The sequence below is a fragment of the Molossus molossus genome, unplaced genomic scaffold (genome assembly GCF_014108415.1).
Source record: "Molossus molossus isolate mMolMol1 unplaced genomic scaffold, mMolMol1.p scaffold_m16_p_16, whole genome shotgun sequence".
NCBI classification, from domain to species: domain Eukaryota; kingdom Metazoa; phylum Chordata; class Mammalia; order Chiroptera; family Molossidae; genus Molossus; species Molossus molossus.
This window is the reverse complement of record NW_023425351.1, coordinates 63,742,899-63,754,156: the sequence shown is the minus strand read 5'-3', so window position 1 is coordinate 63,754,156 and position 11,258 is coordinate 63,742,899. Positions and strand designations below refer to the sequence as shown.

General features: G+C 41.1%; 1 pseudogene; it reads right to left on the bottom strand.

The window, feature by feature from the left end:
- Positions 1-9,939: 9,939 nt before the first annotated feature.
- Positions 9,940-10,394, bottom strand: LOC118631715 (annotated as a pseudogene).
- Between the last annotated feature and the right edge of the window lie 864 nt (positions 10,395-11,258).

Sequence of the window (11,258 nt, the reverse complement as noted above, 5' to 3'; positions counted from 1 at the left end):
GGCTCCCTGCCCTGGGCATTATCACATCACCTGGTCTTGTTTTTCTCCACATTTTTCTATCTGCTGTGCTATTTGTTGTTTCCTTGCTTATTCTCTGTTTCCTCCCCAGTAGCACAGAGGGCCTGCCTGCTGGCTTCAGCTCTACCCCAGCCTTCACACAGCGAGGGGCAGGTGCAGGCATCCCCATTTTTCTGCAGTTTCTCTTTTCCACGGTTTCAGTTACCCATGATCAACCGAGTTCTGAAAATATCTAATAAAAAAATTCCATAAATAAACAATTTATACAGTTTAAACTACACACCATCTTGAGCATCAGGATGAATCTTGCGCGCGCCCCCCCCGCTTTGTCCAGCATCTCCGTATGGTATACTGTGTACCAGCCACTTAGTAGCCATCTCAGTGATCAGATTAACTGTCATGGGACCATATTCATGTAACTTTTATTATAGTATATTGTTCTGTTTTGTTATTGTTGTTGTTAATCTCTTACTGCGTATAATTTGTGAATTAAGCTTTATCATAGGTATGTATGCACAGGGACAAACATAGTATGTGTAGGGTTCAGTACCGCTCTGGGTCTCAGGCATCCCCTGGGGATCTTGGAATGTGTCCCCACTGATGAGGAGGAACTGCTGTAACAGGAACCTTACAGCTATTTACTGAGCGAAAAATGAGTGAGTGAAAGAATGCATCCCTGCTCCCTTCGAAGGCCTGGGTTCTGCCCTCAACGCCTTGTTTTTGCCCATGTTACAAATGGCTTATTAAACTTAAAATTCTCTCTTCCTAGGAGCCTCTTGGGGGTAGAAATGACTTCCAGGTCTCTCTCCCTTTTTCTTCTCTCAGCTTTCCTCACTGTCTTCCTTATTGTTTTTATCTCGTGTACACACGTTCCCTGGATGCCGACTGCGGGCTGCTCATTGTCCTGGCTCCAGCCTAGGTTCTGATGGGAACACTGATGGAGGGGTGTCAGCAAGAAGGTTGGAGATACGTGGACATGCGCAGGTGTGTTTCTTCGTCATTTAAGCCCAAAGGCCTTGACTTGAGCCCAGGCAACTCTGTTCTATGAAACTACTTAGGAGGCTGGTTAAACATTAAGCAGTATTTATACAGTAGCATTGAGTGCGGTGATTTCTAGCTTGGAATGTTCTCTTCAGTGTGGAAGAACGTGATTATTTGAAATTCTTGTAGCAAAGGCGCTAAAGCTGTTTTGAATAAAAGACTGACAAATCTCTGTCACCACCCCTGAGACATGGGGGGAAAGAAAGGGCCCCTCCTCTTCTTGACAGTAAAGTAGAAAAATACTTCTATGGGGATGGAGGAGAGGGGAAGGGACATTTTTTTTTTGATCCATTATACATATTTTTATAACTTTATTCTGATTATAAAATTAATGTGTGCTAAATTGGAAAAAGAAAAGTATAAGGAAGAAAAAAGCAATCTCTCTAATTGCCCCCAAGATAATAAACTGGCAATAATGTTGGCATTTTCTCTTTTAGTCTCTTTCCTAAGCCTGAGATATGTGTTAGGGTTTTGTTTAGCCGGCGATGCAGGCTTGTGAAAGAATTCACGGCTGAGAGAAGAAACAAAAGGGAGGAGAGTCATTAACTTTGCCCACAGACAGGGCACGGGCCCTGCGCTCACTGGCAAGACAGGGCCGGAGCAGAAAGAGTGAGGTGCTCTTTACTGGGGCCTTTGGGAGTAAAGGGCAGATGCGCCAGGAGGGTTTCTTATCATCTCTTCTTTAGCCTGTGAAACATGCCTGGGGACAAGGAGAGAAGGAATGTGGGCAGGGGCTGCAGGGTCTGGTCGCCAGTGAGTCGCAGTCACAGGTCCAGTGGTGCCATAATCAGGTTGTTAATCTTCCCATGACGTCAGGGAGTCCCCCTTGACCTCTGATTAGGAGAAGGGACAGCATTCCCGAGGTGCACACCTCCCCGTCAGGTCAGAGTGGGCTTTTCCACAATCAGAAGAGCAATCAAAATTAACATGGTAAAGGATGATTAACATTTTTCTAACTATGGCTAGTGCCCCACTATGATTAATTTTCTTACTCTTCTAATATTTTCTATTAATTCTAATATTCTTTCCTGCCCCTTTCAGTGGGGTAGAAAGGCGGTTTGAAGTTGTAGACACCAGCAATCTCCGTGATTATTACCAGGTACATCTCACTCAGAAAAAAAAAAAAAAAAAGAAAGAAAGAAAAACCTGTTTTCTGTCCTTACAGTAGGTTGCACATACCTGAGGTCATACTGTCGGTATAATCCCATCTCTTGCCTTTCTCACTTGGTATTCACAGTTTTCCCCCACATAATCAAAACACACATTAAATAGGTGGAAAGTAAGAACACATTTAGTCTGATATCATAAAAAACACCCAGTCAAAAATAAGAATGTGTATATGCAACAAGCACGTGTAAATTTCTGAGTGGACACACTTCAAACTCAAAACAGTGGCTGTCCCTGGACAGAACAGGTGAGGAGATGACACTGGCAAAGAGGGGCACTAGTTTTACCTGCTCAAGTTGAAAAGGGAGAGGGAGATTCACATTTTAAAGTATTGCGCATATAATCAAAATTATTTTTAGGTACTCTTTATTATAGTTATTATTATATTGTTTAATCTTATAAGGCTGCATTTTATTACACTTAACCTTTCTTCTAAGATCTGACATCAAAACTGTTTCAAAATTTTAACTATCCTGAGTAATTTTGTGGCGAGCTTCTCTGGGTGTGAATTTTATCTCGATTATAGATGATTTCCTGTGCATGAATTTCCATAAGTGGGATTCTTGGACAGTGTTCATCAATTCACATTGCTCCAAGAACCTCACCACATCCTGAAAAGCACTGAGGATTATCAATTTATTTATTTTAAATTGAATTTATTAGGGTGACATTGGTTAATAAAATTATACAGGTTTCAGGTATACAATTCTATAGCACATCATCTGCACATTGTATTGTGTGTTCACCACCCCAAGTCAAGTCTCCTCCCATCACCATTTATCCCCCCGTACCCTCTTCTACCTCCCCTCACCCAAACTAATCACCCTTTATTACTAATTTGGTGTTGACTCATTTAACTTTAATTTGTTTTTTATACACGTATTAGCCATTTTCCGTGAGGACGGATGTTTCCTTATCCACCGTAAGGGAAGACAAAGGCAGAAAGTCTTACAGAGGGGACCTATAGGGGTTCACATTCAACAGCGCTTGTTTCTATCCTTGGAGGGTTCTTCCTTTCACTGCTTGGGAGGAGGAGCAGCTGAGAAAAAGCACCTTGGGGGCCAGAACAGCAGGTGACGTCAGCCATGAGTCAGCCTGAGGCTTATAAAGTTAATCTTCCTAAAATGCAGGCCTGGTTGGTTGTGCAGGGACCTGCCCACGCCTTTATCTCCTTCACCTATCAAGGGAAAGGCCTCCTCAGTGGGACCCAGCCACCTTCTGGAGTACGTTTCACTCATCTGAACATATCATATCCTCCACTGCAGAGACCACGTGCCGTTCTTGAAACACACTACCCAAGTCCTGCCTCTCTCCTTTGCTCACCTTGGTGTTCTCTCTGCTTGATCCCCTCGCCCATCTTTCCTTCCTTCGGTGACCATTCCAAAGGCCACCTCTTCATCAATCATACTTTCCTTCGTCTCCTAAAATTCAAGTGACTTTTCATCCCTTTGGACTTCTATTTTTCCTTGAGGCAAGAGTCAGGGCCAAGTTCCATTCAGTCCCTAGTTTGTTGGGTTCTCTCCCTTCCTACATGTGTGCCTTGGGAAAATTCTTTAAAAAGCTGAGTCTCTGATTCCTTCTCCATAAAATCAGATAATTAAATGAGATCATGTAAGTGAAGTACCCACTATCCCTGACACATAGTAGATTGTTCAACAGATGTGAGTTTCTTAGTTTACGCTGCCTTGCGTTTGAGTGGTGAGTATCTTTTGTTCGCCATCCCCAGCCCCTTTCTAGAGTACACGGTCCTTGCACGAAGGAGCCCGGATCTCGTATGTCTATGTACCCTCTTCACCATAGAGTCTAGCACACACTAGTCAATAAACACGTATGGAATTTGTATAAGATTAAAGGCAAATCACTGTGAATTTACTTCAGACTGACATTTAAAAGGTATGTGGAAGAAAAGGGCACAGTTTCTGGAATAAACTGCTCAAGGAAGTAAAGAGAAATGATTGAGCATGAACTCAGGCTCCAAGGCTGGGTCTTCCACTCTCTGGCTGTCAGACTCTGAAAAAAACGTTGACTGTGTATAAAAGCCTTAGTTCTTGTGTCTGCGTGGGGAGATATTAACAGAACTTAGCTCATAGAGCTCCCGGGGCAGAGGAAATGAGATCATCCTTAGAGTGGACAGCACCAGGTTCCCCTTAAGTGCTAAAGCAAATCTAACTATCATTTTATGAGTGTGAAGAAGGCAAAGCCAAAAAAGTATTGTGAGAATTAAAGTTGCTGAGAAGAGATTGACCTATGCATCTCACTAGTACAGATTTTTAAAGCCCCCAAGAATGCTCTTTAATATAGTATTTGTTTAAAATTTGCTTATTTAATGTTTTTTAAAAGAAAAATATTTTATAGACAAAGAGTGGAATGTTTTGATTATTACAAACTGTCCGGAATTGATGAGAGTGCTATAATGCCATCATCTGAAGTTTTACGGAAAGTGTGTATCATGCAGCTGGGGTGGAAGCCCATGGCACAATTTCATTGAATATATATTGTGCATATACAGTGTGCCAGGCATTTAACAAAGCACATGCAAAGTACAAGGGCAATAAATATAAAAGGTTTCAAATGAACTACTTATTGTACTAAAACTGTAAAACCGGAGTCCTGAGATTTTCAGATTTATAGTGTTTCCAAATTGGACAGAAATGGAATATTTCTCAACTGTGTCAGTTCCAAGGTACTAAATAAAGTCAAGAAGGAAATCTGGCTCTGAATTTTTAAGAAAAGAAGATAGCGTGCACAACTTGACCATCCATTTAGAAAAAGGAAGGAAAGAAGCAAGGAAGGAAGGAAGGAAGGAAGAGGGGTGGAGGAAGGGAGGATCACCCCATCAATAAGTAGGTTTCTGCTCAAGAACCTTCAGTGACTTTCCATTGACACTAGGGAAATTCCAAACTCTAACACGATGTAGTGGGTAGTGTTAGTTGCCACATACTATTCATTCTCCCCTTCCCCCTTCCCAACTGCAGCTCTATATATTCATGTAAACACTTTACCCCCAGTTTCAGAGGGAATTTGAAGTGTCTACCCTCCCCCATCACATAGCAATCTCTGATCACTGTCATTGACCATCATCAGCAAAGAAATCTGTTGCTCCAGCCACTGCTGGCAGCTACTTTGTGACCACGAGGAGAACCCGGCTGAGAATGATAGAGCAATGAGCTAAAGATCTGGCTCCACTGAGTCAATCAACTCTGAAGCCACCCACCTTTGAACCTACCTTGTAATGTTAGATGAGAAATTTCTTTGTTGTTACGTCAGTTGGAGTCTAGGTTTTGTGTAACTGGCATCAGTAATGCATGCTTCAAGGCCTTTATACGTGGTGCCTCCTTGTCCTGCCATGCATCTCACCACCTGGTCTCGATGTTTTCAAGCCCTGTTCTTCTTTCAGTCCCTCAAATGTGTCTTGTGTCTTTCCTCCAAGTCTTTACACACATCAAGTCTCTCTTTGGCCTGGTCATTCCTACCAATCCTTAGGCCTTAGCCTAAATGTTACTTTCTCTGGGAAGGATCCCCTAACTTTTATGATCTTGAATTGATTTAGATATCATTCTCTGGGGGATAATTACATATTATTTAGCAAACCTATTGGTAGATTAATTTGGGGAGGCAATATTACATGGTGAATTAATCTACAAATTCTCAACCTGGGTTCAAATCTAGAGAGGCAGCCTCATAAATAGGAAAAAGGTAGAAACCTCAAATCCAAGACCTGGATCATCAGTTATCTATTTGAGCCTCAATATTTGTCATGCTTCTTTGGGCCCATTTTCTCACTGCGAAAGGAGCATTATAAACTCTGTTCTGTCATCTCTACTCAGTTATTCAATGAATATTTACCGAGCGCCCCTTATCATTGTGAAAAGTCCCTCTTTACTTCTAGTGACATTTTTGTTTCGTTTTTGTTTTAAAGTCTGTGTTGTCTGACTTTCGAACAGCTACTCCAGCTCTTTCATGGTTGTTGTTTGCACGATCTATCTTTTCCATCCTTTTACTTTCAACTTACTTTTATGTGTGATCTTAAAGTTTGTTTCCTATAGAGAATATATAGTTAGATCTTGTGATTTTTTTTCCCCCTGTCTAATCTGAGAGTCTCTGACTTTTGATGGGATTGTTGGGGCTTGATTTTTTAGACATTGGAGATATTATAGTACATCTGAATGCTGAGCCGAAGGACCCAGCAGGAGACGTGGGCAATGTAGGAGAGAAGAATGAACATTGATGTCGCAGGTCCTCGAGAAGGCAAGCAAGGAGAAAATCCATAGCTCGTGCAGGAAGTTGCCTCTCCTAGGAGTGATCCTTCCTCTATGATAACAGAAGGGAAATAGGAGAGAATTGATACACATGCAGGTCCTTTTACAAGTTTGATGGAGGAAACTCAGAGCATTCACTTCTGGTGGTTTCTATATTCTCTTGTGAGACTCGACAAAGATAATCTAGATGGAAAACACTTCAAAAGCATTAGAGAAATACAATGCAAAAATTTCACTTATTCAACTCTTATCACCTGGCACAGCGTAGAGCTTTGCACAGATGAGGTCCCAGGACAGCTGGGATTTGATAGGGTTGGACTCAGGAAATCAGAGGCAGGCAGGGAAGGTCTGGATCACGGAGCTTGGTCTGCCCCATGACCTGGACCAAAGCCAGCACTGAGAAGGCAGCGTGGAGAAGAGGCTCCTGTGAATTTGTGCCTGATCCCGTCTTTTATGTGGGCCTAACCCTGCTGGCAGCATCCACTGGCTCTGAGAAAGAAAGGCTCTGGATTTGCTCCATCATTGCACAACATCCTGCCACGTCCACAACTACGTATTGCTGATGATCCAGGTAGAGTGACCCATGGTGATGAGCACTTGGAATGAACAAGCTAATAAGCAAGCCCCAACCGGCTGCATTGTCTCATCATCCTGCCTGAACTGTGTAACCCTGTGCAATCCTCACTAGCCCGAGGGGCTTCCCACTCACTCACAGCCCAGCCCACGTTCTGATTCACCCTGTTGGTCAGTGGGAAGACGGGCATCCGTCTGTGCACAGAAGTTGAACAGGGAGGAAGTACTCTGGCATAATGAGTATGCATGGAAAATGTTATTTTTCCTTTTATCTATTTGAAATATTTTTGGACAAAACATATGCTCATTGTTGAGAAAGCAAATATACAGATAAAAAAATATATTATCCCAATTCCCACACCGAGGTAAAAACCTTAACATTTTGGTATATACTCCCCTCTGGAAGATATATATATATATATATATATATATATATATATATATATATATATTCCAGAGAGAGAGAGGTAGAGGTAGATATAGATATAGATCTATATGTTTATTTTATATAAAAATTATATATATTTAAATTTTACTAAATAATGTCTCATGAACACAAAGACTGAAGAGAGAAATAGATTTAAGTGCCCTAAGCCTTTAGCATTTGGGGGAGGTAGTAAAAGTATTCTATGTGAAAGTGCACTTTATATTAATAGTAATAAGTCAAGGATGCATGTTGAAATATCTAGGGTAACCACTAAAAGAATGGTAAAAAGCATAAGTAACTAACAAGCTAATATAGAGAAAAAATGAAGTCATAAAGAAAAGAAAGGAGAAGAAAAAAACTAAAAATAGATATGACAAATAGTAAACAAATCATGTAGATTTAAACAGAACATATCAGTAACTATATTAAATGGAAATGGATTAAGAATTCCAAGTAAAACCCAGAGATTGTCAGATTGGATAAAGGGAAAAACATAACCCAACTTAATGCTGTTACAAGCGGTATGTAAGAACGCGGAATGGTTAAAGGAATGGGCTGGAGAAGACAGACCATGTGAACACTAACCATAAGAAATCTGGTGCTGTGTAAAGGAGACTTTAGCTCTAAAAGTGTTGTTAAAGATGAAAAGGGAGCCCTAGCTGGTGTGGCTCAGTTGGTTGGAGCATCATTCGTATACCAAAGGTTGCGGGTTCGATCCCTAGTTAGGGCATGTATGGAGGTAACCAATTGATGGCTCGCTCTCTCTCTCTCTCTCTCTCTCTCTCTCTCTCTCTCACACACACACACACACACACACACACACACACCTCTCTGCCTCTCTCAAATCAATAGCATATGCTCAAGTGAGGATAAAAAGAAAGATAAAGAGAGAAAGGACCTCCAATAATGGTAGAGTCAAGAGGACAGCAATCCCTCCTATAAAAATGAGCAATTATAAAACTGGACAAAATTATTAAAAACAACCATTTCAGGGTACTGGAAGCTGACCAAAGGCAGGAGAATTGAGAAGTACTGATTCTTGAAAAGTTACTAAAACTTCAGGTGAGAATGGCCTTCTTGTCTCTGGTGACTCATATCTAGCACATCTCCAGTTCAGAAGGGAGAAATCACACTTGGTTTTGAAGCTGGTCAAAGAAACCAGCAGCTTTAATGCTGGAAGAGGGTGGGCTTGACTGAAGAGGCGATGGGAGCAAATGCTTTTCCAATGAGAAGGGATGGGATTGGTTGGGAATGGGCAGGGAACATGGACAGCTTTGTCGTCCCAGTTCAGAACATAGGAACAAAAAAACAGATGGGGAGAGCAGAAAACAAATATTAAAATAGTAGAATTAACTCCAAACATAAATAATTAGATTAAATATTAATGGACTAAGCATAATGCTAAATGGTTCAACCTATCTGCAAGGTCATATGAGGTAGACAGAGTGAGAGCTTTGGAGTGAGCCAGGCCTGTATTTGGACACCAGACCGATCACTTCATTTCCTCAAAGGTAAGATGGACATAATTCTAGTACTTCCCTCACAGGGTTCAATGAGATTATTGTTGTAATATGCTTACTACAGTGCCTCGTATCTAGTAAATATTCAATAAATATTGATTCCTTCTCTTATAATCGAACATAACAATAGAGGAGACAGTGGGCATTTTTCTAGGTTATGTGGGAACAGGAAATTTTGGTTCATCTAAAAGAGGGGTTACAGCCCTGGCCGGTTTGGCTCAGCGGTTAGAGCGTCAGCCTGCGGTCCTGAGAGACCCGGGTTCGGTTCCCGCTAAGGGCACGTACCTCGGTTGCAGTTTGTCCCCGGCCCTGGTCGGTTGTGCGGGTGGCAGCCACTCGATGTGTCCCTTTCACATCGATGTTTCTCTCTCTCTCTCTGTTCCTCTCTCTCCCTCCCACTCTACCTGAGCAAAAAATGGAAAAATGTCCTCGGGTGAGGATAAAAAAAAAATAAAATAAAAAAAAAAAAAATAAAAGAGGGGTTACAGCCACAGGCCAAATCTAGACTGCCACCTGTTTTTGGAAATAGAGTTTTATTGGAATACAGCTACATCCATTTACTTATGGGTTGTGTATGGTACTTTGTACAATAACAGAATAGAAACTGTGTGGTCCACAAAGCCTAAAATATTTACTTTCTGGCCCTTTACAGAAAAATTTGCTCATACTTGATATAGAACATACTTGTTAAATTTTGCTTCCAAAATCTCAGTCTACCTTTTATTTTTGAGATATTTTACTTTTAATTCTATTTGTCTCACATTAGACAAATCTACTTATCACAAAATATAGTGAGGATTATTTGGATGCTCATCTGATGAAAATTGTGATCTACACTGCTATCTGCAATCTGATCTCCAACCCTTCTGCCTTTCTTTCTTTTTTTTTTCAAACAACCAGACACATAAAAGTTTAGTTTATTAATTCTCTCATGAAAAATCTGCACAATCACCACAGATAAAGTCACTGAAGAATCTTTACTCCTTCTGTTGTCCAATCTCCAGCTCACTTTTTGCCAGCGCTAACATTGGCCTTTGCCATCCTCCTGACTTTCTTCATTCTGTTCTTGCATTCCTTGTCTGTTTCCTGGAGGTCTTCTTCTTCTTATAGAGGCCATGTCTTGCAAGTCTGTGTTTGGGTTCATTTTTCTTTGCGTAATCTAAGGAATCATAAATCATGCCAAAGTTGTCTTGCTGCCACCAAACACTAAGATGACATCTGGTGTGCTCTTATACATTTTGGCTAGTTTTTCCTGAATTTCTGTCTTGGGTACTGTTGCCTTCCCAGGGTGAAGGACATCAATGACCATTTGTTTCTGCTGAAGTAGTCTATTGGTCATGAACTTCCTGGTCTGGATAGTTACTGTGTCATTCATGATGGAAGTTGATCTTCAAGCAAACAGGGAGGAAAAGAGTCCTTCTGCCTGTCTTCAGAGCCTTTATTTATGATATCTTTAAAAATTACAATAGAAGAATTGCTTAAGGCCACTTAACTCTACCACTCTGCTCCATTATTAATAACCATAATCCCTTTTATGTGTATTAGCTTTAGAACTTCTGCTTGTATGTATTTAATTATTACTGTATTGCATCCATTTTGCAGATGAGAAAACTGAGGTTCAAAGAAGTTTGGGCACTTGTCAAGCAGCAGGCAGCGGAAGTGTTCTGACGCATGGTCTAGGGCTCCAGCCGTTGTTCACTTCATACACTATCTGTTCCCTGATGTTTCTAGTTCTATTGAAGAAGTAAGGTACCAAGTGTAAAGGTAGTGCAAACTTAGGCCTTAGTAAGTAAACAAAGAGTATGAAAGCTCTTAGTAATAGAGGCCCTGTAGTATTCTAAAAAGGGGAGTTCATACTTAACCTCTAGCTAAATACCCTGAACTATTAGCTGTGCCTTGCAGTGCTATCAACATTTACAAAAGCAGGAAGCATGCAACACAAACCTAGTAACAGAGCACAATAAACTCCATCTGAGCAAACCCCCATTGTCCAGAGACAATTCTCTGCGTGATACTAGCACTCAGCAGATCCAGCCGGTGATTCTGAAGGTCTGCAGAGTGCCAGACTGCGTTAAGCATGAGGGGAGAAGAGTGGCCTAAAGATGACACGAGAGTGATTAAGCCTTCGGTGTACTCAGTGTAGTGGGGGCTACATATACATCACACATACACCCACCTCTAAGAAAAAACAAGAAACTCAGTAATAAATAGAGGGACAAAGGACATGAATTCTGGGAGTTTAAAATTTTTTTT